General features: G+C 50.1%; 42 non-coding genes across 42 annotated transcripts; all 42 read left to right on the top strand.

Moving 5' to 3' along the window:
* Positions 1–160: 160 nt before the first annotated feature.
* Positions 161–232, top strand: Trnat-cgu (transfer RNA threonine (anticodon CGU)). Its single transcript has one exon. It is a non-coding gene; the product is annotated as a tRNA-Thr (tRNA).
* A 333-nt stretch (positions 233–565) lies between these two features.
* Positions 566–639, top strand: Trnan-guu (transfer RNA asparagine (anticodon GUU)). The gene has a single exon. It is a non-coding gene; the product is annotated as a tRNA-Asn (tRNA).
* A 690-nt stretch (positions 640–1,329) lies between these two features.
* Positions 1,330–1,401, top strand: Trnat-cgu (transfer RNA threonine (anticodon CGU)). Its single transcript has one exon. It is a non-coding gene; the product is annotated as a tRNA-Thr (tRNA).
* Positions 1,402–1,733: 332 nt separating this feature from the next.
* Positions 1,734–1,807, top strand: Trnan-guu (transfer RNA asparagine (anticodon GUU)). Its single transcript has one exon. It is a non-coding gene; the product is annotated as a tRNA-Asn (tRNA).
* Positions 1,808–2,497: 690 nt separating this feature from the next.
* Positions 2,498–2,569, top strand: Trnat-cgu (transfer RNA threonine (anticodon CGU)). Its single transcript has one exon. It is a non-coding gene; the product is annotated as a tRNA-Thr (tRNA).
* Positions 2,570–2,902: 333 nt separating this feature from the next.
* Positions 2,903–2,976, top strand: Trnan-guu (transfer RNA asparagine (anticodon GUU)). The gene has a single exon. It is a non-coding gene; the product is annotated as a tRNA-Asn (tRNA).
* Positions 2,977–3,666: 690 nt separating this feature from the next.
* On the top strand, positions 3,667–3,738 carry Trnat-cgu (transfer RNA threonine (anticodon CGU)). The gene has a single exon. It is a non-coding gene; the product is annotated as a tRNA-Thr (tRNA).
* Positions 3,739–4,071: 333 nt separating this feature from the next.
* On the top strand, positions 4,072–4,145 carry Trnan-guu (transfer RNA asparagine (anticodon GUU)). Its single transcript has one exon. It is a non-coding gene; the product is annotated as a tRNA-Asn (tRNA).
* Positions 4,146–4,835: 690 nt separating this feature from the next.
* Positions 4,836–4,907, top strand: Trnat-cgu (transfer RNA threonine (anticodon CGU)). The gene has a single exon. It is a non-coding gene; the product is annotated as a tRNA-Thr (tRNA).
* A 333-nt stretch (positions 4,908–5,240) lies between these two features.
* On the top strand, positions 5,241–5,314 carry Trnan-guu (transfer RNA asparagine (anticodon GUU)). Its single transcript has one exon. It is a non-coding gene; the product is annotated as a tRNA-Asn (tRNA).
* A 690-nt stretch (positions 5,315–6,004) lies between these two features.
* On the top strand, positions 6,005–6,076 carry Trnat-cgu (transfer RNA threonine (anticodon CGU)). The gene has a single exon. It is a non-coding gene; the product is annotated as a tRNA-Thr (tRNA).
* Positions 6,077–6,409: 333 nt separating this feature from the next.
* Trnan-guu (transfer RNA asparagine (anticodon GUU)) lies at positions 6,410–6,483 on the top strand. Its single transcript has one exon. It is a non-coding gene; the product is annotated as a tRNA-Asn (tRNA).
* Positions 6,484–7,173: 690 nt separating this feature from the next.
* Trnat-cgu (transfer RNA threonine (anticodon CGU)) lies at positions 7,174–7,245 on the top strand. The gene has a single exon. It is a non-coding gene; the product is annotated as a tRNA-Thr (tRNA).
* A 332-nt stretch (positions 7,246–7,577) lies between these two features.
* Trnan-guu (transfer RNA asparagine (anticodon GUU)) lies at positions 7,578–7,651 on the top strand. The gene has a single exon. It is a non-coding gene; the product is annotated as a tRNA-Asn (tRNA).
* Positions 7,652–8,341: 690 nt separating this feature from the next.
* Trnat-cgu (transfer RNA threonine (anticodon CGU)) lies at positions 8,342–8,413 on the top strand. The gene has a single exon. It is a non-coding gene; the product is annotated as a tRNA-Thr (tRNA).
* A 333-nt stretch (positions 8,414–8,746) lies between these two features.
* On the top strand, positions 8,747–8,820 carry Trnan-guu (transfer RNA asparagine (anticodon GUU)). The gene has a single exon. It is a non-coding gene; the product is annotated as a tRNA-Asn (tRNA).
* Positions 8,821–9,911: 1,091 nt separating this feature from the next.
* On the top strand, positions 9,912–9,985 carry Trnan-guu (transfer RNA asparagine (anticodon GUU)). The gene has a single exon. It is a non-coding gene; the product is annotated as a tRNA-Asn (tRNA).
* Positions 9,986–10,675: 690 nt separating this feature from the next.
* On the top strand, positions 10,676–10,747 carry Trnat-cgu (transfer RNA threonine (anticodon CGU)). Its single transcript has one exon. It is a non-coding gene; the product is annotated as a tRNA-Thr (tRNA).
* A 333-nt stretch (positions 10,748–11,080) lies between these two features.
* On the top strand, positions 11,081–11,154 carry Trnan-guu (transfer RNA asparagine (anticodon GUU)). The gene has a single exon. It is a non-coding gene; the product is annotated as a tRNA-Asn (tRNA).
* Positions 11,155–12,245: 1,091 nt separating this feature from the next.
* Trnan-guu (transfer RNA asparagine (anticodon GUU)) lies at positions 12,246–12,319 on the top strand. Its single transcript has one exon. It is a non-coding gene; the product is annotated as a tRNA-Asn (tRNA).
* A 690-nt stretch (positions 12,320–13,009) lies between these two features.
* On the top strand, positions 13,010–13,081 carry Trnat-cgu (transfer RNA threonine (anticodon CGU)). Its single transcript has one exon. It is a non-coding gene; the product is annotated as a tRNA-Thr (tRNA).
* Positions 13,082–13,414: 333 nt separating this feature from the next.
* On the top strand, positions 13,415–13,488 carry Trnan-guu (transfer RNA asparagine (anticodon GUU)). Its single transcript has one exon. It is a non-coding gene; the product is annotated as a tRNA-Asn (tRNA).
* Positions 13,489–14,579: 1,091 nt separating this feature from the next.
* Trnan-guu (transfer RNA asparagine (anticodon GUU)) lies at positions 14,580–14,653 on the top strand. The gene has a single exon. It is a non-coding gene; the product is annotated as a tRNA-Asn (tRNA).
* Positions 14,654–15,343: 690 nt separating this feature from the next.
* On the top strand, positions 15,344–15,415 carry Trnat-cgu (transfer RNA threonine (anticodon CGU)). The gene has a single exon. It is a non-coding gene; the product is annotated as a tRNA-Thr (tRNA).
* Positions 15,416–15,748: 333 nt separating this feature from the next.
* On the top strand, positions 15,749–15,822 carry Trnan-guu (transfer RNA asparagine (anticodon GUU)). The gene has a single exon. It is a non-coding gene; the product is annotated as a tRNA-Asn (tRNA).
* A 690-nt stretch (positions 15,823–16,512) lies between these two features.
* Positions 16,513–16,584, top strand: Trnat-cgu (transfer RNA threonine (anticodon CGU)). Its single transcript has one exon. It is a non-coding gene; the product is annotated as a tRNA-Thr (tRNA).
* A 333-nt stretch (positions 16,585–16,917) lies between these two features.
* Positions 16,918–16,991, top strand: Trnan-guu (transfer RNA asparagine (anticodon GUU)). Its single transcript has one exon. It is a non-coding gene; the product is annotated as a tRNA-Asn (tRNA).
* Positions 16,992–17,681: 690 nt separating this feature from the next.
* Trnat-cgu (transfer RNA threonine (anticodon CGU)) lies at positions 17,682–17,753 on the top strand. Its single transcript has one exon. It is a non-coding gene; the product is annotated as a tRNA-Thr (tRNA).
* Positions 17,754–18,086: 333 nt separating this feature from the next.
* On the top strand, positions 18,087–18,160 carry Trnan-guu (transfer RNA asparagine (anticodon GUU)). The gene has a single exon. It is a non-coding gene; the product is annotated as a tRNA-Asn (tRNA).
* Positions 18,161–18,850: 690 nt separating this feature from the next.
* Trnat-cgu (transfer RNA threonine (anticodon CGU)) lies at positions 18,851–18,922 on the top strand. The gene has a single exon. It is a non-coding gene; the product is annotated as a tRNA-Thr (tRNA).
* Positions 18,923–19,255: 333 nt separating this feature from the next.
* Trnan-guu (transfer RNA asparagine (anticodon GUU)) lies at positions 19,256–19,329 on the top strand. Its single transcript has one exon. It is a non-coding gene; the product is annotated as a tRNA-Asn (tRNA).
* A 1,091-nt stretch (positions 19,330–20,420) lies between these two features.
* On the top strand, positions 20,421–20,494 carry Trnan-guu (transfer RNA asparagine (anticodon GUU)). Its single transcript has one exon. It is a non-coding gene; the product is annotated as a tRNA-Asn (tRNA).
* Positions 20,495–21,184: 690 nt separating this feature from the next.
* On the top strand, positions 21,185–21,256 carry Trnat-cgu (transfer RNA threonine (anticodon CGU)). Its single transcript has one exon. It is a non-coding gene; the product is annotated as a tRNA-Thr (tRNA).
* A 333-nt stretch (positions 21,257–21,589) lies between these two features.
* On the top strand, positions 21,590–21,663 carry Trnan-guu (transfer RNA asparagine (anticodon GUU)). Its single transcript has one exon. It is a non-coding gene; the product is annotated as a tRNA-Asn (tRNA).
* A 690-nt stretch (positions 21,664–22,353) lies between these two features.
* Positions 22,354–22,425, top strand: Trnat-cgu (transfer RNA threonine (anticodon CGU)). Its single transcript has one exon. It is a non-coding gene; the product is annotated as a tRNA-Thr (tRNA).
* Positions 22,426–22,757: 332 nt separating this feature from the next.
* Positions 22,758–22,831, top strand: Trnan-guu (transfer RNA asparagine (anticodon GUU)). The gene has a single exon. It is a non-coding gene; the product is annotated as a tRNA-Asn (tRNA).
* Positions 22,832–23,521: 690 nt separating this feature from the next.
* Positions 23,522–23,593, top strand: Trnat-cgu (transfer RNA threonine (anticodon CGU)). Its single transcript has one exon. It is a non-coding gene; the product is annotated as a tRNA-Thr (tRNA).
* Positions 23,594–23,926: 333 nt separating this feature from the next.
* On the top strand, positions 23,927–24,000 carry Trnan-guu (transfer RNA asparagine (anticodon GUU)). The gene has a single exon. It is a non-coding gene; the product is annotated as a tRNA-Asn (tRNA).
* Positions 24,001–24,690: 690 nt separating this feature from the next.
* Trnat-cgu (transfer RNA threonine (anticodon CGU)) lies at positions 24,691–24,762 on the top strand. Its single transcript has one exon. It is a non-coding gene; the product is annotated as a tRNA-Thr (tRNA).
* Positions 24,763–25,094: 332 nt separating this feature from the next.
* Positions 25,095–25,168, top strand: Trnan-guu (transfer RNA asparagine (anticodon GUU)). Its single transcript has one exon. It is a non-coding gene; the product is annotated as a tRNA-Asn (tRNA).
* A 690-nt stretch (positions 25,169–25,858) lies between these two features.
* On the top strand, positions 25,859–25,930 carry Trnat-cgu (transfer RNA threonine (anticodon CGU)). The gene has a single exon. It is a non-coding gene; the product is annotated as a tRNA-Thr (tRNA).
* A 333-nt stretch (positions 25,931–26,263) lies between these two features.
* On the top strand, positions 26,264–26,337 carry Trnan-guu (transfer RNA asparagine (anticodon GUU)). The gene has a single exon. It is a non-coding gene; the product is annotated as a tRNA-Asn (tRNA).
* Positions 26,338–26,808: the final 471 nt, after the last annotated feature.

Here is a 26,808-nt window from a genome sequence, read left to right as displayed (position 1 = left end):
GTCGTCGATCGTAAGGATGAAACAGTGAAGAGAGTTGGAAAACGGTAAGGTGGACACCCCCAGCAGCATGTGTGTGTCAAATCCGATATCTGGTCGAGGGCTGTAAGATTCAGTATGATGACGTGACAATTCGGGAGTAGCTCAGGAAGGCAAAGCTGCGGCCTTCTTAGCTCTGTGGTAGAGCACTGGTCTCGTAAACCAGGGGTCGTGAGTTCGACCCTCACAGAAGGCATTCATTTTTTTAACGTTGCTGCTGAGAGCAGAGCTAGCTCGAGCAGCATCTAACAAATGGCAGTGCACTGAATGAAGGGGAAGTTCTACAACCGATAAAGAATGCTCTACTTGCATCAGAGGTTTACTGAATGTGTAGGCGGAACACTGTTTTGTATGCATTTTGTAGTAGAATGTCATGCTTGGCGATGTCATTCGTTAATGAGCTCCGCTACAGTGTGCATGCACGTTATCCATGTGAAGAGGCGTAAGCAGATACTACCATTCTGCGAGGTGCCTGCAGAAAGTATACGAGTTGCATTGATAAAGAGAGCAGGAGTGACCGCAAGTCAAGGCCTCCGTGGCGCAATCGGCTAGCGCGTTCGGCTGTTAACCGAAAGGTTGGTGGTTCGAGCCCACCCGGGGGCGAAATCGTTTTAATCGCCACCGAGGTGAAGACATATGTCCACTTTGATAGAGATACACAGCTAGAGTGACAGTTTGGCTGTGTTTGAATGATGCCACACACCCTTATACACATTCAGCCACGTGACAGTGGAGGTAAAAACATGGCCCTATGCGGACGTTCTACTGTTTTCCTATTCATTCGGCACGTGTGACATTGCAGTAGAGCGACGACCACTACAAAAGATGTATTATTTACATTTCATTTCAGCGTATACACCGCGAGTGCCATGTGACAGGGCCTCTCTCTCGATGTCGATCTGCATTTGGCGTCTCTTAAGTGTCGGTCTGCAGTAGGCCGCTGTTGGCCGAGCGGCGTGCAGTCGCCTTACATGAAGCCCAATGGGCAACTTCAGTGCCACTGTGGACGACAGCATACTGTAGCCGGAGAGAGGAGTCGAAAGGCGCGTTTCACAGTAGAGCCACGCTATCCCACAAGCTGTGCACTAGGTCAAGTTTTTCGCAGACCGCAAACCTTTGGTGGCTTGACGCTCGTCGTCGATCGTAAGGGTGAAACAGTGAAGAGACTTGGAAAACGGTAAGGTGGACACCCCCAGCAGCATGTGTGTGTCAAATCCGATATCTGGTCGAGGGCTGTAAGATTCAGTATGATGACGTGACAATTCGGGAGTAGCTCACGAAGGCAAAGCTGCGGCCTTCTTAGCTCAGTGGTAGAGCACTGGTCTCGTGAACCAGGGGTCGTGAGTTCGACCCTCACAGAAGGCATTCAGTTTTTTAACGTTGCTGCTTGAGCAGAGCTAGCTCGAGCAGCATCTAACAAATGGCAGTGCACTGAATGAAGGGGAAGTTCTACAACCGATAAAGAATGCTCTACTTGCATCAGAGGTTTACTGAATGTGTAGGCGGAACACTGTTTTGTATGCATTTTGTAGTAGAATGTCATGCTTGGCGATGTCATTCGTTAATGAGCTCCGCTACAGTGTGCATGCACGTTATCCATGTGAAGAGGCGTAAGCAGATACTACCATTCTGCGAGGTGCCTGCAGAAAGTATACGAGTTGCATTGATAAAGAGAGCAGGAGTGACCGCAAGTCAAGGCCTCCGTGGCGCAATCGGCTAGCGCGTTCGGCTGTTAACCGAAAGGTTGGTGGTTCGAGCCCACCCGGGGGCGAAATCGTTTTAATCGCCACCGAGGTGAAGACATATGTCCACTTTGATAGAGATACACAGCTAGAGTGACAGTTTGGCTGTGTTTGAATGATGCCACACACCCTTATACACATTCAGCCACGTGACAGTGGAGGTAAAAACATGGCCCTATGCGGACGTTCTACTGTTTTCCTATTCATTCGGCACGTGTGACATTGCAGTAGAGCGACGACCACTACAAAAGATGTATTATTTACATTTCATTTCAGCGTATACACCGCGAGTGCCATGTGACAGGGCCTCTCTCTCGATGTCGATCTGCATTTGGCGTCTCTTAAGTGTCGGTCTGCAGTAGGCCGCTGTTGGCCGAGCGGCGTGCAGTCGCCTTACATGAAGCCCAATGGGCAACTTCAGTGCCACTGTGGACGACAGCATACTGTAGCCGGAGAGAGGAGTCGAAAGGCGCGTTTCACAGTAGAGCCACGCTATCCCACAAGCTGTGCACTAGGTCAAGTTTTTCGCAGACCGCAAACCTTTGGTGGCTTGACGCTCGTCGTCGATCGTAAGGATGAAACAGTGAAGAGAGTTGGAAAACGGTAAGGTGGACACCCCCAGCAGCATGTGTGTGTCAAATCCGATATCTGGTCGAGGGCTGTAAGATTCAGTATGATGACGTGACAATTCGGGAGTAGCTCAGGAAGGCAAAGCTGCGGCCTTCTTAGCTCTGTGGTAGAGCACTGGTCTCGTAAACCAGGGGTCGTGAGTTCGACCCTCACAGAAGGCATTCATTTTTTTAACGTTGCTGCTGAGAGCAGAGCTAGCTCGAGCAGCATCTAACAAATGGCAGTGCACTGAATGAAGGGGAAGTTCTACAACCGATAAAGAATGCTCTACTTGCATCAGAGGTTTACTGAATGTGTAGGCGGAACACTGTTTTGTATGCATTTTGTAGTAGAATGTCATGCTTGGCGATGTCATTCGTTAATGAGCTCCGCTACAGTGTGCATGCACGTTATCCATGTGAAGAGGCGTAAGCAGATACTACCATTCTGCGAGGTGCCTGCAGAAAGTATACGAGTTGCATTGATAAAGAGAGCAGGAGTGACCGCAAGTCAAGGCCTCCGTGGCGCAATCGGCTAGCGCGTTCGGCTGTTAACCGAAAGGTTGGTGGTTCGAGCCCACCCGGGGGCGAAATCGTTTTAATCGCCACCGAGGTGAAGACATATGTCCACTTTGATAGAGATACACAGCTAGAGTGACAGTTTGGCTGTGTTTGAATGATGCCACACAGCCTTATACACATTCAGCCACGTGACAGTGGAGGTAAAAACATGGCCCTATGCGGACGTTCTACTGTTTTCCTATTCATTCGGCACGTGTGACATTGCAGTAGAGCGACGACCACTACAAAAGATGTATTATTTACATTTCATTTCAGCGTATACACCGCGAGTGCCATGTGACAGGGCCTCTCTCTCGATGTCGATCTGCATTTGGCGTCTCTTAAGTGTCGGTCTGCAGTAGGCCGCTGTTGGCCGAGCGGCGTGCAGTCGCCTTACATGAAGCCCAATGGGCAACTTCAGTGCCACTGTGGACGACAGCATACTGTAGCCGGAGAGAGGAGTCGAAAGGCGCGTTTCACAGTAGAGCCACGCTATCCCACAAGCTGTGCACTAGGTCAAGTTTTTCGCAGACCGCAAACCTTTGGTGGCTTGACGCTCGTCGTCGATCGTAAGGGTGAAACAGTGAAGAGAGTTGGAAAACGGTAAGGTGGACACCCCCAGCAGCATGTGTGTGTCAAATCCGATATCTGGTCGAGGGCTGTAAGATTCAGTATGATGACGTGACAATTCGGGAGTAGCTCAGGAAGGCAAAGCTGCGGCCTTCTTAGCTCTGTGGTAGAGCACTGGTCTCGTAAACCAGGGGTCGTGAGTTCGACCCTCACAGAAGGCATTCATTTTTTTAACGTTGCTGCTGAGAGCAGAGCTAGCTCGAGCAGCATCTAACAAATGGCAGTGCACTGAATGAAGGGGAAGTTCTACAACCGATAAAGAATGCTCTACTTGCATCAGAGGTTTACTGAATGTGTAGGCGGAACACTGTTTTGTATGCATTTTGTAGTAGAATGTCATGCTTGGCGATGTCATTCGTTAATGAGCTCCGCTACAGTGTGCATGCACGTTATCCATGTGAAGAGGCGTAAGCAGATACTACCATTCTGCGAGGTGCCTGCAGAAAGTATACGAGTTGCATTGATAAAGAGAGCAGGAGTGACCGCAAGTCAAGGCCTCCGTGGCGCAATCGGCTAGCGCGTTCGGCTGTTAACCGAAAGGTTGGTGGTTCGAGCCCACCCGGGGGCGAAATCGTTTTAATCGCCACCGAGGTGAAGACATATGTCCACTTTGATAGAGATACACAGCTAGAGTGACAGTTTGGCTGTGTTTGAATGATGCCACACAGCCTTATACACATTCAGCCACGTGACAGTGGAGGTAAAAACATGGCCCTATGCGGACGTTCTACTGTTTTCCTATTCATTCGGCACGTGTGACATTGCAGTAGAGCGACGACCACTACAAAAGATGTATTATTTACATTTCATTTCAGCGTATACACCGCGAGTGCCATGTGACAGGGCCTCTCTCTCGATGTCGATCTGCATTTGGCGTCTCTTAAGTGTCGGTCTGCAGTAGGCCGCTGTTGGCCGAGCGGCGTGCAGTCGCCTTACATGAAGCCCAATGGGCAACTTCAGTGCCACTGTGGACGACAGCATACTGTAGCCGGAGAGAGGAGTCGAAAGGCGCGTTTCACAGTAGAGCCACGCTATCCCACAAGCTGTGCACTAGGTCAAGTTTTTCGCAGACCGCAAACCTTTGGTGGCTTGACGCTCGTCGTCGATCGTAAGGATGAAACAGTGAAGAGAGTTGGAAAACGGTAAGGTGGACACCCCCAGCAGCATGTGTGTGTCAAATCCGATATCTGGTCGAGGGCTGTAAGATTCAGTATGATGACGTGACAATTCGGGAGTAGCTCAGGAAGGCAAAGCTGCGGCCTTCTTAGCTCTGTGGTAGAGCACTGGTCTCGTAAACCAGGGGTCGTGAGTTCGACCCTCACAGAAGGCATTCATTTTTTTAACGTTGCTGCTGAGAGCAGAGCTAGCTCGAGCAGCATCTAACAAATGGCAGTGCACTGAATGAAGGGGAAGTTCTACAACCGATAAAGAATGCTCTACTTGCATCAGAGGTTTACTGAATGTGTAGGCGGAACACTGTTTTGTATGCATTTTGTAGTAGAATGTCATGCTTGGCGATGTCATTCGTTAATGAGCTCCGCTACAGTGTGCATGCACGTTATCCATGTGAAGAGGCGTAAGCAGATACTACCATTCTGCGAGGTGCCTGCAGAAAGTATACGAGTTGCATTGATAAAGAGAGCAGGAGTGACCGCAAGTCAAGGCCTCCGTGGCGCAATCGGCTAGCGCGTTCGGCTGTTAACCGAAAGGTTGGTGGTTCGAGCCCACCCGGGGGCGAAATCGTTTTAATCGCCACCGAGGTGAAGACATATGTCCACTTTGATAGAGATACACAGCTAGAGTGACAGTTTGGCTGTGTTTGAATGATGCCACACACCCTTATACACATTCAGCCACGTGACAGTGGAGGTAAAAACATGGCCCTATGCGGACGTTCTACTGTTTTCCTATTCATTCGGCACGTGTGACATTGCAGTAGAGCGACGACCACTACAAAAGATGTATTATTTACATTTCATTTCAGCGTATACACCGCGAGTGCCATGTGACAGGGCCTCTCTCTCGATGTCGATCTGCATTTGGCGTCTCTTAAGTGTCGGTCTGCAGTAGGCCGCTGTTGGCCGAGCGGCGTGCAGTCGCCTTACATGAAGCCCAATGGGCAACTTCAGTGCCACTGTGGACGACAGCATACTGTAGCCGGAGAGAGGAGTCGAAAGGCGCGTTTCACAGTAGAGCCACGCTATCCCACAAGCTGTGCACTAGGTCAAGTTTTTCGCAGACCGCAAACCTTTGGTGGCTTGACGCTCGTCGTCGATCGTAAGGGTGAAACAGTGAAGAGAGTTGGAAAACGGTAAGGTGGACACCCCCAGCAGCATGTGTGTGTCAAATCCGATATCTGGTCGAGGGCTGTAAGATTCAGTATGATGACGTGACAATTCGGGAGTAGCTCAGGAAGGCAAAGCTGCGGCCTTCTTAGCTCTGTGGTAGAGCACTGGTCTCGTAAACCAGGGGTCGTGAGTTCGACCCTCACAGAAGGCATTCATTTTTTTAACGTTGCTGCTGAGAGCAGAGCTAGCTCGAGCAGCATCTAACAAATGGCAGTGCACTGAATGAAGGGGAAGTTCTACAACCGATAAAGAATGCTCTACTTGCATCAGAGGTTTACTGAATGTGTAGGCGGAACACTGTTTTGTATGCATTTTGTAGTAGAATGTCATGCTTGGCGATGTCATTCGTTAATGAGCTCCGCTACAGTGTGCATGCACGTTATCCATGTGAAGAGGCGTAAGCAGATACTACCATTCTGCGAGGTGCCTGCAGAAAGTATACGAGTTGCATTGATAAAGAGAGCAGGAGTGACCGCAAGTCAAGGCCTCCGTGGCGCAATCGGCTAGCGCGTTCGGCTGTTAACCGAAAGGTTGGTGGTTCGAGCCCACCCGGGGGCGAAATCGTTTTAATCGCCACCGAGGTGAAGACATATGTCCACTTTGATAGAGATACACAGCTAGAGTGACAGTTTGGCTGTGTTTGAATGATGCCACACACCCTTATACACATTCAGCCACGTGACAGTGGAGGTAAAAACATGGCCCTATGCGGACGTTCTACTGTTTTCCTATTCATTCGGCACGTGTGACATTGCAGTAGAGCGACGACCACTACAAAAGATGTATTATTTACATTTCATTTCAGCGTATACACCGCGAGTGCCATGTGACAGGGCCTCTCTCTCGATGTCGATCTGCATTTGGCGTCTCTTAAGTGTCGGTCTGCAGTAGGCCGCTGTTGGCCGAGCGGCGTGCAGTCGCCTTACATGAAGCCCAATGGGCAACTTCAGTGCCACTGTGGACGACAGCATACTGTAGCCGGAGAGAGGAGTCGAAAGGCGCGTTTCACAGTAGAGCCACGCTATCCCACAAGCTGTGCACTAGGTCAAGTTTTTCGCAGACCGCAAACCTTTGGTGGCTTGACGCTCGTCGTCGATCGTAAGGGTGAAACAGTGAAGAGACTTGGAAAACGGTAAGGTGGACACCCCCAGCAGCATGTGTGTGTCAAATCCGATATCTGGTCGAGGGCTGTAAGATTCAGTATGATGACGTGACAATTCGGGAGTAGCTCAGGAAGGCAAAGCTGCGGCCTTCTTAGCTCAGTGGTAGAGCACTGGTCTCGTGAACCAGGGGTCGTGAGTTCGACCCTCACAGAAGGCATTCAGTTTTTTAACGTTGCTGCTTGAGCAGAGCTAGCTCGAGCAGCATCTAACAAATGGCAGTGCACTGAATGAAGGGGAAGTTCTACAACCGATAAAGAATGCTCTACTTGCATCAGAGGTTTACTGAATGTGTAGGCGGAACACTGTTTTGTATGCATTTTGTAGTAGAATGTCATGCTTGGCGATGTCATTCGTTAATGAGCTCCGCTACAGTGTGCATGCACGTTATCCATGTGAAGAGGCGTAAGCAGATACTACCATTCTGCGAGGTGCCTGCAGAAAGTATACGAGTTGCATTGATAAAGAGAGCAGGAGTGACCGCAAGTCAAGGCCTCCGTGGCGCAATCGGCTAGCGCGTTCGGCTGTTAACCGAAAGGTTGGTTGTTCGAGCCCACCTGGGGGCGAAATCGTTTTAATCGCCACCGAGGTGAAGACATATGTCCACTTTGATAGAGATACACAGCTAGAGTGACAGTTTGGCTGTGTTTGAATGATGCCACACAGCCTTATACACATTCAGCCACGTGACAGTGGAGGTAAAAACATGGCCCTATGCGGACGTTCTACTGTTTTCCTATTCATTCGGCACGTGTGACATTGCAGTAGAGCGACGACCACTACAAAAGATGTATTATTTACATTTCATTTCAGCGTATACACCGCGAGTGCCATGTGACAGGGCCTCTCTCTCGATGTCGATCTGCATTTGGCGTCTCTTAAGTGTCGGTCTGCAGTAGGCCGCTGTTGGCCGAGCGGCGTGCAGTCGCCTTACATGAAGCCCAATGGGCAACTTCAGTGCCACTGTGGACGACAGCATACTGTAGCCGGAGAGAGGAGTCGAAAGGCGCGTTTCACAGTAGAGCCACGCTATCCCACAAGCTGTGCACTAGGTCAAGTTTTTCGCAGACCGCAAACCTTTGGTGGCTTGACGCTCGTCGTCGATCGTAAGGATGAAACAGTGAAGAGAGTTGGAAAACGGTAAGGTGGACACCCCCAGCAGCATGTGTGTGTCAAATCCGATATCTGGTCGAGGGCTGTAAGATTCAGTATGATGACGTGACAATTCGGGAGTAGCTCACGAAGGCAAAGCTGCGGCCTTCTTAGCTCTGTGGTAGAGCACTGGTCTCGTAAACCAGGGGTCGTGAGTTCGACCCTCACAGAAGGCATTCATTCTTTTAACGTTGCTGCTGAGAGCAGAGCTAGCTCGAGCAGCATCTAACAAATGGCAGTGCACTGAATGAAGGGGAAGTTCTACAACCGATAAAGAATGCTCTACTTGCATCAGAGGTTTACTGAATGTGTAGGCGGAACACTGTTTTGTATGCATTTTGTAGTAGAATGTCATGCTTGGCGATGTCATTCGTTAATGAGCTCCGCTACAGTGTGCATGCACGTTATCCATGTGAAGAGGCGTAAGCAGATACTACCATTCTGCGAGGTGCCTGCAGAAAGTATACGAGTTGCATTGATAAAGAGAGCAGGAGTGACCGCAAGTCAAGGCCTCCGTGGCGCAATCGGCTAGCGCGTTCGGCTGTTAACCGAAAGGTTGGTGGTTCGAGCCCACCCGGGGGCGAAATCGTTTTAATCGCCACCGAGGTGAAGACATATGTCCACTTTGATAGAGATACACAGCTAGAGTGACAGTTTGGCTGTGTTTGAATGATGCCACACACCCTTATACACATTCAGCCACGTGACAGTGGAGGTAAAAACATGGCCCTATGCGGACGTTCTACTGTTTTCCTATTCATTCGGCACGTGTGACATTGCAGTAGAGCGACGACCACTACAAAAGATGTATTATTTACATTTCATTTCAGCGTATACACCGCGAGTGCCATGTGACAGGGCCTCTCTCTCGATGTCGATCTGCATTTGGCGTCTCTTAAGTGTCGGTCTGCAGTAGGCCGCTGTTGGCCGAGCGGCGTGCAGTCGCCTTACATGAAGCCCAATGGGCAACTTCAGTGCCACTGTGGACGACAGCATACTGTAGCCGGAGAGAGGAGTCGAAAGGCGCGTTTCACAGTAGAGCCACGCTATCCCACAAGCTGTGCACTAGGTCAAGTTTTTCGCAGACCGCAAACCTTTGGTGGCTTGACGCTCGTCGTCGATCGTAAGGGTGAAACAGTGAAGAGAGTTGGAAAACGGTAAGGTGGACACCCCCAGCAGCATGTGTGTGTCAAATCCGATATCTGGTCGAGGGCTGTAAGATTCAGTATGATGACGTGACAATTCGGGAGTAGCTCAGGAAGGCAAAGCTGCGGCCTTCTTAGCTCTGTGGTAGAGCACTGGTCTCGTAAACCAGGGGTCGTGAGACCCTCACAGAAGGCATTCATTTTTTTAACGTTGCTGCTGAGAGCAGAGCTAGCTCGAGCAGCATCTAACAAATGGCAGTGCACTGAATGAAGGGGAAGTTCTACAACCGATAAAGAATGCTCTACTTGCATCAGAGGTTTACTGAATGTGTAGGCGGAACACTGTTTTGTATGCATTTTGTAGTAGAATGTCATGCTTGGCGATGTCATTCGTTAATGAGCTCCGCTACAGTGTGCATGCACGTTATCCATGTGAAGAGGCGTAAGCAGATACTACCATTCTGCGAGGTGCCTGCAGAAAGTATACGAGTTGCATTGATAAAGAGAGCAGGAGTGACCGCAAGTCAAGGCCTCCGTGGCGCAATCGGCTAGCGCGTTCGGCTGTTAACCGAAAGGTTGGTTGTTCGAGCCCACCTGGGGGCGAAATCGTTTTAATCGCCACCGAGGTGAAGACATATGTCCACTTTGATAGAGATACACAGCTAGAGTGACAGTTTGGCTGTGTTTGAATGATGCCACACAGCCTTATACACATTCAGCCACGTGACAGTGGAGGTAAAAACATGGCCCTATGCGGACGTTCTACTGTTTTCCTATTCATTCGGCACGTGTGACATTGCAGTAGAGCGACGACCACTACAAAAGATGTATTATTTACATTTCATTTCAGCGTATACACCGCGAGTGCCATGTGACAGGGCCTCTCTCTCGATGTCGATCTGCATTTGGCGTCTCTTAAGTGTCGGTCTGCAGTAGGCCGCTGTTGGCCGAGCGGCGTGCAGTCGCCTTACATGAAGCCCAATGGGCAACTTCAGTGCCACTGTGGACGACAGCATACTGTAGCCGGAGAGAGGAGTCGAAAGGCGCGTTTCACAGTAGAGCCACGCTATCCCACAAGCTGTGCACTAGGTCAAGTTTTTCGCAGACCGCAAACCTTTGGTGGCTTGACGCTCGTCGTCGATCGTAAGGATGAAACAGTGAAGAGAGTTGGAAAACGGTAAGGTGGACACCCCCAGCAGCATGTGTGTGTCAAATCCGATATCTGGTCGAGGGCTGTAAGATTCAGTATGATGACGTGACAATTCGGGAGTAGCTCACGAAGGCAAAGCTGCGGCCTTCTTAGCTCTGTGGTAGAGCACTGGTCTCGTAAACCAGGGGTCGTGAGTTCGACCCTCACAGAAGGCATTCATTCTTTTAACGTTGCTGCTGAGAGCAGAGCTAGCTCGAGCAGCATCTAACAAATGGCAGTGCACTGAATGAAGGGGAAGTTCTACAACCGATAAAGAATGCTCTACTTGCATCAGAGGTTTACTGAATGTGTAGGCGGAACACTGTTTTGTATGCATTTTGTAGTAGAATGTCATGCTTGGCGATGTCATTCGTTAATGAGCTCCGCTACAGTGTGCATGCACGTTATCCATGTGAAGAGGCGTAAGCAGATACTACCATTCTGCGAGGTGCCTGCAGAAAGTATACGAGTTGCATTGATAAAGAGAGCAGGAGTGACCGCAAGTCAAGGCCTCCGTGGCGCAATCGGCTAGCGCGTTCGGCTGTTAACCGAAAGGTTGGTGGTTCGAGCCCACCCGGGGGCGAAATCGTTTTAATCGCCACCGAGGTGAAGACATATGTCCACTTTGATAGAGATACACAGCTAGAGTGACAGTTTGGCTGTGTTTGAATGATGCCACACACCCTTATACACATTCAGCCACGTGACAGTGGAGGTAAAAACATGGCCCTATGCGGACGTTCTACTGTTTTCCTATTCATTCGGCACGTGTGACATTGCAGTAGAGCGACGACCACTACAAAAGATGTATTATTTACATTTCATTTCAGCGTATACACCGCGAGTGCCATGTGACAGGGCCTCTCTCTCGATGTCGATCTGCATTTGGCGTCTCTTAAGTGTCGGTCTGCAGTAGGCCGCTGTTGGCCGAGCGGCGTGCAGTCGCCTTACATGAAGCCCAATGGGCAACTTCAGTGCCACTGTGGACGACAGCATACTGTAGCCGGAGAGAGGAGTCGAAAGGCGCGTTTCACAGTAGAGCCACGCTATCCCACAAGCTGTACACTAGGTCAAGTTTTTCGCAGACCGCAAACCTTTGGTGGCTTGACGCTCGTCGTCGATCGTAAGGGTGAAACAGTGAAGAGAGTTGGAAAACGGTAAGGTGGACACCCCCAGCAGCATGTGTGTGTCAAATCCGATATCTGGTCGAGGGCTGTAAGATTCAGTATGATGACGTGACAATTCGGGAGTAGCTCAGGAAGGCAAAGCTGCGGCCTTCTTAGCTCTGTGGTAGAGCACTGGTCTCGTAAACCAGGGGTCGTGAGACCCTCACAGAAGGCATTCATTTTTTTAACGTTGCTGCTGAGAGCAGAGCTAGCTCGAGCAGCATCTAACAAATGGCAGTGCACTGAATGAAGGGGAAGTTCTACAACCGATAAAGAATGCTCTACTTGCATCAGAGGTTTACTGAATGTGTAGGCGGAACACTGTTTTGTATGCATTTTGTAGTAGAATGTCATGCTTGGCGATGTCATTCGTTAATGAGCTCCGCTACAGTGTGCATGCACGTTATCCATGTGAAGAGGCGTAAGCAGATACTACCATTCTGCGAGGTGCCTGCAGAAAGTATACGAGTTGCATTGATAAAGAGAGCAGGAGTGACCGCAAGTCAAGGCCTCCGTGGCGCAATCGGCTAGCGCGTTCGGCTGTTAACCGAAAGGTTGGTTGTTCGAGCCCACCTGGGGGCGAAATCGTTTTAATCGCCACCGAGGTGAAGACATATGTCCACTTTGATAGAGATACACAGCTAGAGTGACAGTTTGGCTGTGTTTGAATGATGCCACACAGCCTTATACACATTCAGCCACGTGACAGTGGAGGTAAAAACATGGCCCTATGCGGACGTTCTACTGTTTTCCTATTCATTCGGCACGTGTGACATTGCAGTAGAGCGACGACCACTACAAAAGATGTATTATTTACATTTCATTTCAGCGTATACACCGCGAGTGCCATGTGACAGGGCCTCTCTCTCGATGTCGATCTGCATTTGGCGTCTCTTAAGTGTCGGTCTGCAGTAGGCCGCTGTTGGCCGAGCGGCGTGCAGTCGCCTTACATGAAGCCCAATGGGCAACTTCAGTGCCACTGTGGACGACAGCATACTGTAGCCGGAGAGAGGAGTCGAAAGGCGCGTTTCACAGTAGAGCCACGCTATCCCACAAGCTGTGCACTAGGTCAAGTTTTTCGCAGACCGCAAACCTTTGGTGGCTTGACGCTCGTCGTCGATCGTAAGGATGAAACAGTGAAGAGAGTTGGAAAACGGTAAGGTGGACACCCCCAGCAGCATGTGTGTGTCAAATCCGATATCTGGTCGAGGGCTGTAAGATTCAGTATGATGACGTGACAATTCGGGAGTAGCTCACGAAGGCAAAGCTGCGGCCTTCTTAGCTCTGTGGTAGAGCACTGGTCTCGTAAACCAGGGGTCGTGAGTTCGACCCTCACAGAAGGCATTCATTCTTTTAACGTTGCTGCTGAGAGCAGAGCTAGCTCGAGCAGCATCTAACAAATGGCAGTGCACTGAATGAAGGGGAAGTTCTACAACCGATAAAGAATGCTCTACTTGCATCAGAGGTTTACTGAATGTGTAGGCGGAACACTGTTTTGTATGCATTTTGTAGTAGAATGTCATGCTTGGCGATGTCATTCGTTAATGAGCTCCGCTACAGTGTGCATGCACGTTATCCATGTGAAGAGGCGTAAGCAGATACTACCATTCTGCGAGGTGCCTGCAGAAAGTATACGAGTTGCATTGATAAAGAGAGCAGGAGTGACCGCAAGTCAAGGCCTCCGTGGCGCAATCGGCTAGCGCGTTCGGCTGTTAACCGAAAGGTTGGTGGTTCGAGCCCACCCGGGGGCGAAATCGTTTTAATCGCCACCGAGGTGAAGACATATGTCCACTTTGATAGAGATACACAGCTAGAGTGACAGTTTGGCTGTGTTTGAATGATGCCACACACCCTTATACACATTCAGCCACGTGACAGTGGAGGTAAAAACATGGCCCTATGCGGACGTTCTACTGTTTTCCTATTCATTCGGCACGTGTGACATTGCAGTAGAGCGACGACCACTACAAAAGATGTATTATTTACATTTCATTTCAGCGTATACACCGCGAGTGCCATGTGACAGGGCCTCTCTCTCGATGTCGATCTGCATTTGGCGTCTCTTAAGTGTCGGTCTGCAGTAGGCCGCTGTTGGCCGAGCGGCGTGCAGTCGCCTTACATGAAGCCCAATGGGCAACTTCAGTGCCACTGTGGACGACAGCATACTGTAGCCGGAGAGAGGAGTCGAAAGGCGCGTTTCACAGTAGAGCCACGCTATCCCACAAGCTGTGCACTAGGTCAAGTTTTTCGCAGACCGCAAACCTTTGGTGGCTTGACGCTCGTCGTCGATCGTAAGGGTGAAACAGTGAAGAGAGTTGGAAAACGGTAAGGTGGACACCCCCAGCAGCATGTGTGTGTCAAATCCGATATCTGGTCGAGGGCTGTAAGATTCAGTATGATGACGTGACAATTCGGGAGTAGCTCAGGAAGGCAAAGCTGCGGCCTTCTTAGCTCTGTGGTAGAGCACTGGTCTCGTAAACCAGGGGTCGTGAGACCCTCACAGAAGGCATTCATTTTTTTAACGTTGCTGCTGAGAGCAGAGCTAGCTCGAGCAGCATCTAACAAATGGCAGTGCACTGAATGAAGGGGAAGTTCTACAACCGATAAAGAATGCTCTACTTGCATCAGAGGTTTACTGAATGTGTAGGCGGAACACTGTTTTGTATGCATTTTGTAGTAGAATGTCATGCTTGGCGATGTCATTCGTTAATGAGCTCCGCTACAGTGTGCATGCACGTTATCCATGTGAAGAGGCGTAAGCAGATACTACCATTCTGCGAGGTGCCTGCAGAAAGTATACGAGTTGCATTGATAAAGAGAGCAGGAGTGACCGCAAGTCAAGGCCTCCGTGGCGCAATCGGCTAGCGCGTTCGGCTGTTAACCGAAAGGTTGGTGGTTCGAGCCCACCCGGGGGCGAAATCGTTTTAATCGCCACCGAGGTGAAGACATATGTCCACTTTGATAGAGATACACAGCTAGAGTGACAGTTTGGCTGTGTTTGAATGATGCCACACACCCTTATACACATTCAGCCACGTGACAGTGGAGGTAAAAACATGGCCCTATGCGGACGTTCTACTGTTTTCCTATTCATTCGGCACGTGTGACATTGCAGTAGAGCGACGACCACTACAAAAGATGTATTATTTACATTTCATTTCAGCGTATACACCGCGAGTGCCATGTGACAGGGCCTCTCTCTCGATGTCGATCTGCATTTGGCGTCTCTTAAGTGTCGGTCTGCAGTAGGCCGCTGTTGGCCGAGCGGCGTGCAGTCGCCTTACATGAAGCCCAATGGGCAACTTCAGTGCCACTGTGGACGACAGCATACTGTAGCCGGAGAGAGGAGTCGAAAGGCGCGTTTCACAGTAGAGCCACGCTATCCCACAAGCTGTGCACTAGGTCAAGTTTTTCGCAGACCGCAAACCTTTGGTGGCTTGACGCTCGTCGTCGATCGTAAGGATGAAACAGTGAAGAGAGTTGGAAAACGGTAAGGTGGACACCCCCAGCAGCATGTGTGTGTCAAATCCGATATCTGGTCGAGGGCTGTAAGATTCAGTATGATGACGTGACAATTCGGGAGTAGCTCAGGAAGGCAAAGCTGCGGCCTTCTTAGCTCTGTGGTAGAGCACTGGTCTCGTAAACCAGGGGTCGTGAGTTCGACCCTCACAGAAGGCATTCATTTTTTTAACGTTGCTGCTGAGAGCAGAGCTAGCTCGAGCAGCATCTAACAAATGGCAGTGCACTGAATGAAGGGGAAGTTCTACAACCGATAAAGAATGCTCTACTTGCATCAGAGGTTTACTGAATGTGTAGGCGGAACACTGTTTTGTATGCATTTTGTAGTAGAATGTCATGCTTGGCGATGTCATTCGTTAATGAGCTCCGCTACAGTGTGCATGCACGTTATCCATGTGAAGAGGCGTAAGCAGATACTACCATTCTGCGAGGTGCCTGCAGAAAGTATACGAGTTGCATTGATAAAGAGAGCAGGAGTGACCGCAAGTCAAGGCCTCCGTGGCGCAATCGGCTAGCGCGTTCGGCTGTTAACCGAAAGGTTGGTGGTTCGAGCCCACCCGGGGGCGAAATCGTTTTAATCGCCACCGAGGTGAAGACATATGTCCACTTTGATAGAGATACACAGCTAGAGTGACAGTTTGGCTGTGTTTGAATGATGCCACACACCCTTATACACATTCAGCCACGTGACAGTGGAGGTAAAAACATGGCCCTATGCGGACGTTCTACTGTTTTCCTATTCATTCGGCACGTGTGACATTGCAGTAGAGCGACGACCACTACAAAAGATGTATTATTTACATTTCATTTCAGCGTATACACCGCGAGTGCCATGTGACAGGGCCTCTCTCTCGATGTCGATCTGCATTTGGCGTCTCTTAAGTGTCGGTCTGCAGTAGGCCGCTGTTGGCCGAGCGGCGTGCAGTCGCCTTACATGAAGCCCAATGGGCAACTTCAGTGCCACTGTGGACGACAGCATACTGTAGCCGGAGAGAGGAGTCGAAAGGCGCGTTTCACAGTAGAGCCACGCTATCCCACAAGCTGTGCACTAGGTCAAGTTTTTCGCAGACCGCAAACCTTTGGTGGCTTGACGCTCGTCGTCGATCGTAAGGATGAAACAGTGAAGAGAGTTGGAAAACGGTAAGGTGGACACCCCCAGCAGCATGTGTGTGTCAAATCCGATATCTGGTCGAGGGCTGTAAGATTCAGTATGATGACGTGACAATTCGGGAGTAGCTCACGAAGGCAAAGCTGCGGCCTTCTTAGCTCTGTGGTAGAGCACTGGTCTCGTAAACCAGGGGTCGTGAGTTCGACCCTCACAGAAGGCATTCATTCTTTTAACGTTGCTGCTGAGAGCAGAGCTAGCTCGAGCAGCATCTAACAAATGGCAGTGCACTGAATGAAGGGGAAGTTCTACAACCGATAAAGAATGCTCTACTTGCATCAGAGGTTTACTGAATGTGTAGGCGGAACACTGTTTTGTATGCATTTTGTAGTAGAATGTCATGCTTGGCGATGTCATTCGTTAATGAGCTCCGCTACAGTGTGCATGCACGTTATCCATGTGAAGAGGCGTAAGCAGATACTACCATTCTGCGAGGTGCCTGCAGAAAGTATACGAGTTGCATTGATAAAGAGAGCAGGAGTGACCGCAAGTCAAGGCCTCCGTGGCGCAATCGGCTAGCGCGTTCGGCTGTTAACCGAAAGGTTGGTGGTTCGAGCCCACCCGGGGGCGAAATCGTTTTAATCGCCACCGAGGTGAAGACATATGTCCACTTTGATAGAGATACACAGCTAGAGTGACAGTTTGGCTGTGTTTGAATGATGCCACACACCCTTATACACATTCAGCCACGTGACAGTGGAGGTAAAAACATGGCCCTATGCGGACGTTCTACTGTTTTCCTATTCATTCGGCACGTGTGACATTGCAGTAGAGCGACGACCACTACAAAAGATGTATTATTTACATTTCATTTCAGCGTATACACCGCGAGTGCCATGTGACAGGGCCTCTCTCTCGATGTCGATCTGCATTTGGCGTCTCTTAAGTGTCGGTCTGCAGTAGGCCGCTGTTGGCCGAGCGGCGTGCAGTCGCCTTACATGAAGCCCAATGGGCAACTTCAGTGCCACTGTGGACGACAGCATACTGTAGCCGGAGAGAGGAGTCGAAAGGCGCGTTTCACAGTAGAGCCACGCTATCCCACAAGCTGTGCACTAGGTCAAGTTTTTCGCAGACCGCAAACCTTTGGTGGCTTGACGCTCGTCGTCGATCGTAAGGATGAAACAGTGAAGAGAGTTGGAAAACGGTAAGGTGGACACCCCCAGCAGCATGTGTGTGTCAAATCCGATATCTGGTCGAGGGCTGTAAGATTCAGTATGATGACGTGACAATTCGGGAGTAGCTCACGAAGGCAAAGCTGCGGCCTTCTTAGCTCTGTGGTAGAGCACTGGTCTCGTAAACCAGGGGTCGTGAGTTCGACCCTCACAGAAGGCATTCATTCTTTTAACGTTGCTGCTGAGAGCAGAGCTAGCTCGAGCAGCATCTAACAAATGGCAGTGCACTGAATGAAGGGGAAGTTCTACAACCGATAAAGAATGCTCTACTTGCATCAGAGGTTTACTGAATGTGTAGGCGGAACACTGTTTTGTATGCATTTTGTAGTAGAATGTCATGCTTGGCGATGTCATTCGTTAATGAGCTCCGCTACAGTGTGCATGCACGTTATCCATGTGAAGAGGCGTAAGCAGATACTACCATTCTGCGAGGTGCCTGCAGAAAGTATACGAGTTGCATTGATAAAGAGAGCAGGAGTGACCGCAAGTCAAGGCCTCCGTGGCGCAATCGGCTAGCGCGTTCGGCTGTTAACCGAAAGGTTGGTGGTTCGAGCCCACCCGGGGGCGAAATCGTTTTAATCGCCACCGAGGTGAAGACATATGTCCACTTTGATAGAGATACACAGCTAGAGTGACAGTTTGGCTGTGTTTGAATGATGCCACACACCCTTATACACATTCAGCCACGTGACAGTGGAGGTAAAAACATGGCCCTATGCGGACGTTCTACTGTTTTCCTATTCATTCGGCACGTGTGACATTGCAGTAGAGCGACGACCACTACAAAAGATGTATTATTTACATTTCATTTCAGCGTATACACCGCGAGTGCCATGTGACAGGGCCTCTCTCTCGATGTCGATCTGCATTTGGCGTCTCTTAAGTGTCGGTCTGCAGTAGGCCGCTGTTGGCCGAGCGGCGTGCAGTCGCCTTACATGAAGCCCAATGGGCAACTTCAGTGCCACTGTGGACGACAGCATACTGTAGCCGGAGAGAGGAGTCGAAAGGCGCGTTTCACAGTAGAGCCACGCTATCCCACAAGCTGTGCACTAGGTCAAGTTTTTCGCAGACCGCAAACCTTTGGTGGCTTGACGCTCGTCGTCGATCGTAAGGATGAAACAGTGAAGAGAGTTGGAAAACGGTAAGGTGGACACCCCCAGCAGCATGTGTGTGTCAAATCCGATATCTGGTCGAGGGCTGTAAGATTCAGTATGATGACGTGACAATTCGGGAGTAGCTCACGAAGGCAAAGCTGCGGCCTTCTTAGCTCTGTGGTAGAGCACTGGTCTCGTAAACCAGGGGTCGTGAGTTCGACCCTCACAGAAGGCATTCATTCTTTTAACGTTGCTGCTGAGAGCAGAGCTAGCTCGAGCAGCATCTAACAAATGGCAGTGCACTGAATGAAGGGGAAGTTCTACAACCGATAAAGAATGCTCTACTTGCATCAGAGGTTTACTGAATGTGTAGGCGGAACACTGTTTTGTATGCATTTTGTAGTAGAATGTCATGCTTGGCGATGTCATTCGTTAATGAGCTCCGCTACAGTGTGCATGCACGTTATCCATGTGAAGAGGCGTAAGCAGATACTACCATTCTGCGAGGTGCCTGCAGAAAGTATACGAGTTGCATTGATAAAGAGAGCAGGAGTGACCGCAAGTCAAGGCCTCCGTGGCGCAATCGGCTAGCGCGTTCGGCTGTTAACCGAAAGGTTGGTGGTTCGAGCCCACCCGGGGGCGAAATCGTTTTAATCGCCACCGAGGTGAAGACATATGTCCACTTTGATAGAGATACACAGCTAGAGTGACAGTTTGGCTGTGTTTGAATGATGCCACACACCCTTATACACATTCAGCCACGTGACAGTGGAGGTAAAAACATGGCCCTATGCGGACGTTCTACTGTTTTCCTATTCATTCGGCACGTGTGACATTGCAGTAGAGCGACGACCACTACAAAAGATGTATTATTTACATTTCATTTCAGCGTATACACCGCGAGTGCCATGTGACAGGGCCTCTCTCTCGATGTCGATCTGCATTTGGCGTCTCTTAAGTGTCGGTCTGCAGTAGGCCGCTGTTGGCCGAGCGGCGTGCAGTCGCCTTACATGAAGCCCAATGGGCAACTTCAGTGCCACTGTGGACGACAGCATACTGTAGCCGGAGAGAGGAGTCGAAAGGCGCGTTTCACAGTAGAGCCACGCTATCCCACAAGCTGTGCACTAGGTCAAGTTTTTCGCAGACCGCAAACCTTTGGTGGCTTGACGCTCGTCGTCGATCGTAAGGGTGAAACAGTGAAGAGAGTTGGAAAACGGTAAGGTGGACACCCCCAGCAGCATGTGTGTGTCAAATCCGATATCTGGTCGAGGGCTGTAAGATTCAGTATGATGACGTGACAATTCGGGAGTAGCTCAGGAAGGCAAAGCTGCGGCCTTCTTAGCTCTGTGGTAGAGCACTGGTCTCGTAAACCAGGGGTCGTGAGACCCTCACAGAAGGCATTCATTTTTTTAACGTTGCTGCTGAGAGCAGAGCTAGCTCGAGCAGCATCTAACAAATGGCAGTGCACTGAATGAAGGGGAAGTTCTACAACCGATAAAGAATGCTCTACTTGCATCAGAGGTTTACTGAATGTGTAGGCGGAACACTGTTTTGTATGCATTTTGTAGTAGAATGTCATGCTTGGCGATGTCATTCGTTAATGAGCTCCGCTACAGTGTGCATGCACGTTATCCATGTGAAGAGGCGTAAGCAGATACTACCATTCTGCGAGGTGCCTGCAGAAAGTATACGAGTTGCATTGATAAAGAGAGCAGGAGTGACCGCAAGTCAAGGCCTCCGTGGCGCAATCGGCTAGCGCGTTCGGCTGTTAACCGAAAGGTTGGTGGTTCGAGCCCACCCGGGGGCGAAATCGTTTTAATCGCCACCGAGGTGAAGACATATGTCCACTTTGATAGAGATACACAGCTAGAGTGACAGTTTGGCTGTGTTTGAATGATGCCACACACCCTTATACACATTCAGCCACGTGACAGTGGAGGTAAAAACATGGCCCTATGCGGACGTTCTACTGTTTTCCTATTCATTCGGCACGTGTGACATTGCAGTAGAGCGACGACCACTACAAAAGATGTATTATTTACATTTCATTTCAGCGTATACACCGCGAGTGCCATGTGACAGGGCCTCTCTCTCGATGTCGATCTGCATTTGGCGTCTCTTAAGTGTCGGTCTGCAGTAGGCCGCTGTTGGCCGAGCGGCGTGCAGTCGCCTTACATGAAGCCCAATGGGCAACTTCAGTGCCACTGTGGACGACAGCATACTGTAGCCGGAGAGAGGAGTCGAAAGGCGCGTTTCACAGTAGAGCCACGCTATCCCACAAGCTGTGCACTAGGTCAAGTTTTTCGCAGACCGCAAACCTTTGGTGGCTTGACGCTCGTCGTCGATCGTAAGGATGAAACAGTGAAGAGAGTTGGAAAACGGTAAGGTGGACACCCCCAGCAGCATGTGTGTGTCAAATCCGATATCTGGTCGAGGGCTGTAAGATTCAGTATGATGACGTGACAATTCGGGAGTAGCTCAGGAAGGCAAAGCTGCGGCCTTCTTAGCTCTGTGGTAGAGCACTGGTCTCGTAAACCAGGGGTCGTGAGTTCGACCCTCACAGAAGGCATTCATTTTTTTAACGTTGCTGCTGAGAGCAGAGCTAGCTCGAGCAGCATCTAACAAATGGCAGTGCACTGAATGAAGGGGAAGTTCTACAACCGATAAAGAATGCTCTACTTGCATCAGAGGTTTACTGAATGTGTAGGCGGAACACTGTTTTGTATGCATTTTGTAGTAGAATGTCATGCTTGGCGATGTCATTCGTTAATGAGCTCCGCTACAGTGTGCATGCACGTTATCCATGTGAAGAGGCGTAAGCAGATACTACCATTCTGCGAGGTGCCTGCAGAAAGTATACGAGTTGCATTGATAAAGAGAGCAGGAGTGACCGCAAGTCAAGGCCTCCGTGGCGCAATCGGCTAGCGCGTTCGGCTGTTAACCGAAAGGTTGGTGGTTCGAGCCCACCCGGGGGCGAAATCGTTTTAATCGCCACCGAGGTGAAGACATATGTCCACTTTGATAGAGATACACAGCTAGAGTGACAGTTTGGCTGTGTTTGAATGATGCCACACACCCTTATACACATTCAGCCACGTGACAGTGGAGGTAAAAACATGGCCCTATGCGGACGTTCTACTGTTTTCCTATTCATTCGGCACGTGTGACATTGCAGTAGAGCGACGACCACTACAAAAGATGTATTATTTACATTTCATTTCAGCGTATACACCGCGAGTGCCATGTGACAGGGCCTCTCTCTCGATGTCGATCTGCATTTGGCGTCTCTTAAGTGTCGGTCTGCAGTAGGCCGCTGTTGGCCGAGCGGCGTGCAGTCGCCTTACATGAAGCCCAATGGGCAACTTCAGTGTCACTGTGGACGACAGCATACTGTAGCCGGAGAGAGGAGTCGAAAGGCGCGTTTCACAGTAGAGCCACGCTATCCCACAAGCTGTGCACTAGGTCAAGTTTTTCGCAGACCGCAAACCTTTGGTGGCTTGACGCTCGTCGTCGATCGTAAGGGTGAAACAGTGAAGAGACTTGGAAAACGGTAAGGTGGACACCCCCAGCAGCATGTGTGTGTCAAATCCGATATCTGGTCGAGGGCTGTAAGATTCAGTATGATGACGTGACAATTCGGGAGTAGCTCACGAAGGCAAAGCTGCGGCCTTCTTAGCTCAGTGGTAGAGCACTGGTCTCGTGAACCAGGGGTCGTGAGTTCGACCCTCACAGAAGGCATTCAGTTTTTTAACGTTGCTGCTTGAGCAGAGCTAGCTCGAGCAGCATCTAACAAATGGCAGTGCACTGAATGAAGGGGAAGTTCTACAACCGATAAAGAATGCTCTACTTGCATCAGAGGTTTACTGAATGTGTAGGCGGAACACTGTTTTGTATGCATTTTGTAGTAGAATGTCATGCTTGGCGATGTCATTCGTTAATGAGCTCCGCTACAGTGTGCATGCACGTTATCCATGTGAAGAGGCGTAAGCAGATACTACCATTCTGCGAGGTGCCTGCAGAAAGTATACGAGTTGCATTGATAAAGAGAGCAGGAGTGACCGCAAGTCAAGGCCTCCGTGGCGCAATCGGCTAGCGCGTTCGGCTGTTAACCGAAAGGTTGGTTGTTCGAGCCCACCTGGGGGCGAAATCGTTTTAATCGCCACCGAGGTGAAGACATATGTCCACTTTGATAGAGATACACAGCTAGAGTGACAGTTTGGCTGTGTTTGAATGATGCCACACACCCTTATACACATTCAGCCACGTGACAGTGGAGGTAAAAACATGGCCCTATGCGGACGTTCTACTGTTTTCCTATTCATTCGGCACGTGTGACATTGCAGTAGAGCGACGACCACTACAAAAGATGTATTATTTACATTTCATTTCAGCGTATACACCGCGAGTGCCATGTGACAGGGCCTCTCTCTCGATGTCGATCTGCATTTGGCGTCTCTTAAGTGTCGGTCTGCAGTAGGCCGCTGTTGGCCGAGCGGCGTGCAGTCGCCTTACATGAAGCCCAATGGGCAACTTCAGTGCCACTGTGGACGACAGCATACTGTAGCCGGAGAGAGGAGTCGAAAGGCGCGTTTCACAGTAGAGCCACGCTATCCCACAAGCTGTGCACTAGGTCAAGTTTTTCGCAGACCGCAAACCTTTGGTGGCTTGACGCTCGTCGTCGATCGTAAGGATGAAACAGTGAAGAGAGTTGGAAAACGGTAAGGTGGACACCCCCAGCAGCATGTGTGTGTCAAATCCGATATCTGGTCGAGGGCTGTAAGATTCAGTATGATGACGTGACAATTCGGGAGTAGCTCACGAAGGCAAAGCTGCGGCCTTCTTAGCTCTGTGGTAGAGCACTGGTCTCGTAAACCAGGGGTCGTGAGTTCGACCCTCACAGAAGGCATTCATTCTTTTAACGTTGCTGCTGAGAGCAGAGCTAGCTCGAGCAGCATCTAACAAATGGCAGTGCACTGAATGAAGGGGAAGTTCTACAACCGATAAAGAATGCTCTACTTGCATCAGAGGTTTACTGAATGTGTAGGCGGAACACTGTTTTGTATGCATTTTGTAGTAGAATGTCATGCTTGGCGATGTCATTCGTTAATGAGCTCCGCTACAGTGTGCATGCACGTTATCCATGTGAAGAGGCGTAAGCAGATACTACCATTCTGCGAGGTGCCTGCAGAAAGTATACGAGTTGCATTGATAAAGAGAGCAGGAGTGACCGCAAGTCAAGGCCTCCGTGGCGCAATCGGCTAGCGCGTTCGGCTGTTAACCGAAAGGTTGGTGGTTCGAGCCCACCCGGGGGCGAAATCGTTTTAATCGCCACCGAGGTGAAGACATATGTCCACTTTGATAGAGATACACAGCTAGAGTGACAGTTTGGCTGTGTTTGAATGATGCCACACACCCTTATACACATTCAGCCACGTGACAGTGGAGGTAAAAACATGGCCCTATGCGGACGTTCTACTGTTTTCCTATTCATTCGGCACGTGTGACATTGCAGTAGAGCGACGACCACTACAAAAGATGTATTATTTACATTTCATTTCAGCGTATACACCGCGAGTGCCATGTGACAGGGCCTCTCTCTCGATGTCGATCTGCATTTGGCGTCTCTTAAGTGTCGGTCTGCAGTAGGCCGCTGTTGGCCGAGCGGCGTGCAGTCGCCTTACATGAAGCCCAATGGGCAACTTCAGTGCCACTGTGGACGACAGCATACTGTAGCCGGAGAGAGGAGTCGAAAGGCGCGTTTCACAGTAGAGCCACGCTATCCCACAAGCTGTGCACTAGGTCAAGTTTTTCGCAGACCGCAAACCTTTGGTGGCTTGACGCTCGTCGTCGATCGTAAGGGTGAAACAGTGAAGAGAGTTGGAAAACGGTAAGGTGGACACCCCCAGCAGCATGTGTGTGTCAAATCCGATATCTGGTCGAGGGCTGTAAGATTCAGTATGATGACGTGACAATTCGGGAGTAGCTCAGGAAGGCAAAGCTGCGGCCTTCTTAGCTCTGTGGTAGAGCACTGGTCTCGTAAACCAGGGGTCGTGAGTTCGACCCTCACAGAAGGCATTCATTTTTTAACGTTGCTGCTGAGAGCAGAGCTAGCTCGAGCAGCATCTAACAAATGGCAGTGCACTGAATGAAGGGGAAGATCTACAACCGATAAAGAATTCTCTACTTGCATCAGAGGTTTACTGAATGTGTAGGCGGAACAATGTTTTGTATGCATTTTGTAGTAGAATGTCATGCTTGGCGATGTCATTCGTTAATGAGCTCCGCTACAGTGTGCATGCACGTTATCCATGTGAAGAGGCGTAAGCAGATACTACCATTCTGCGAGGTGCCTGCAGAAAGTATACGAGTTGCATTGATAAAGAGAGCAGGAGTGACCGCAAGTCAAGGCCTCCGTGGCGCAATCGGCTAGCGCGTTCGGCTGTTAACCGAAAGGTTGGTTGTTCGAGCCCACCTGGGGGCGAAATCGTTTTAATCGCCACCGAGGTGAAGACATATGTCCACTTTGATAGAGATACACAGCTAGAGTGACAGTTTGGCTGTGTTTGAATGATGCCACACAGCCTTATACACATTCAGCCACGTGACAGTGGAGGTAAAAACATGGCCCTATGCGGACGTTCTACTGTTTTCCTATTCATTCGGCACGTGTGACATTGCAGTAGAGCGACGACCACTACAAAAGATGTATTATTTACATTTCATTTCAGCGTATACACCGCGAGTGCCATGTGACAGGGCCTCTCTCTCGATGTCGATCTGCATTTGGCGTCTCTTAAGTGTCGGTCTGCAGTAGGCCGCTGTTGGCCGAGCGGCGTGCAGTCGCCTTACATGAAGCCCAATGGGCAACTTCAGTGCCACTGTGGACGACAGCATACTGTAGCCGGAGAGAGGAGTCGAAAGGCGCGTTTCACAGTAGAGCCACGCTATCCCACAAGCTGTGCACTAGGTCAAGTTTTTCGCAGACCGCAAACCTTTGGTGGCTTGACGCTCGTCGTCGATCGTAAGGATGAAACAGTGAAGAGAGTTGGAAAACGGTAAGGTGGACACCCCCAGCAGCATGTGTGTGTCAAATCCGATATCTGGTCGAGGGCTGTAAGATTCAGTATGATGACGTGACAATTCAGGAGTAGCTCACGAAGGCAAAGCTGCGGCCTTCTTAGCTCTGTGGTAGAGCACTGGTCTCGTAAACCAGGGGTCGTGAGTTCGACCCTCACAGAAGGCATTCATTCTTTTAACGTTGCTGCTGAGAGCAGAGCTAGCTCGAGCAGCATCTAACAAATGGCAGTGCACTGAATGAAGGGGAAGTTCTACAACCGATAAAGAATGCTCTACTTGCATCAGAGGTTTACTGAATGTGTAGGCGGAACACTGTTTTGTATGCATTTTGTAGTAGAATGTCATGCTTGGCGATGTCATTCGTTAATGAGCTCCGCTACAGTGTGCATGCACGTTATCCATGTGAAGAGGCGTAAGCAGATACTACCATTCTGCGAGGTGCCTGCAGAAAGTATACGAGTTGCATTGATAAAGAGAGCAGGAGTGACCGCAAGTCAAGGCCTCCGTGGCGCAATCGGCTAGCGCGTTCGGCTGTTAACCGAAAGGTTGGTGGTTCGAGCCCACCCGGGGGCGAAATCGTTTTAATCGCCACCGAGGTGAAGACATATGTCCACTTTGATAGAGATACACAGCTAGAGTGACAGTTTGGCTGTGTTTGAATGATGCCACACACCCTTATACACATTCAGCCACGTGACAGTGGAGGTAAAAACATGGCCCTATGCGGACGTTCTACTGTTTTCCTATTCATTCGGCACGTGTGACATTGCAGTAGAGCGACGACCACTACAAAAGATGTATTATTTACATTTCATTTCAGCGTATACACCGCGAGTGCCATGTGACAGGGCCTCTCTCTCGATGTCGATCTGCATTTGGCGTCTCTTAAGTGTCGGTCTGCAGTAGGCCGCTGTTGGCCGAGCGGCGTGCAGTCGCCTTACATGAAGCCCAATGGGCAACTTCAGTGCCACTGTGGACGACAGCATACTGTAGCCGGAGAGAGGAGTCGAAAGGCGCGTTTCACAGTAGAGCCACGCTATCCCA

This window comes from Schistocerca cancellata, unplaced genomic scaffold (genome assembly GCF_023864275.1).
Source record: "Schistocerca cancellata isolate TAMUIC-IGC-003103 unplaced genomic scaffold, iqSchCanc2.1 HiC_scaffold_826, whole genome shotgun sequence".
Taxonomy (NCBI): Eukaryota; Metazoa; Arthropoda; class Insecta; order Orthoptera; family Acrididae; genus Schistocerca; species Schistocerca cancellata.
Note: the sequence above shows the minus strand (reverse complement) of the source record. Positions and strands in the feature narration are given on the sequence as shown.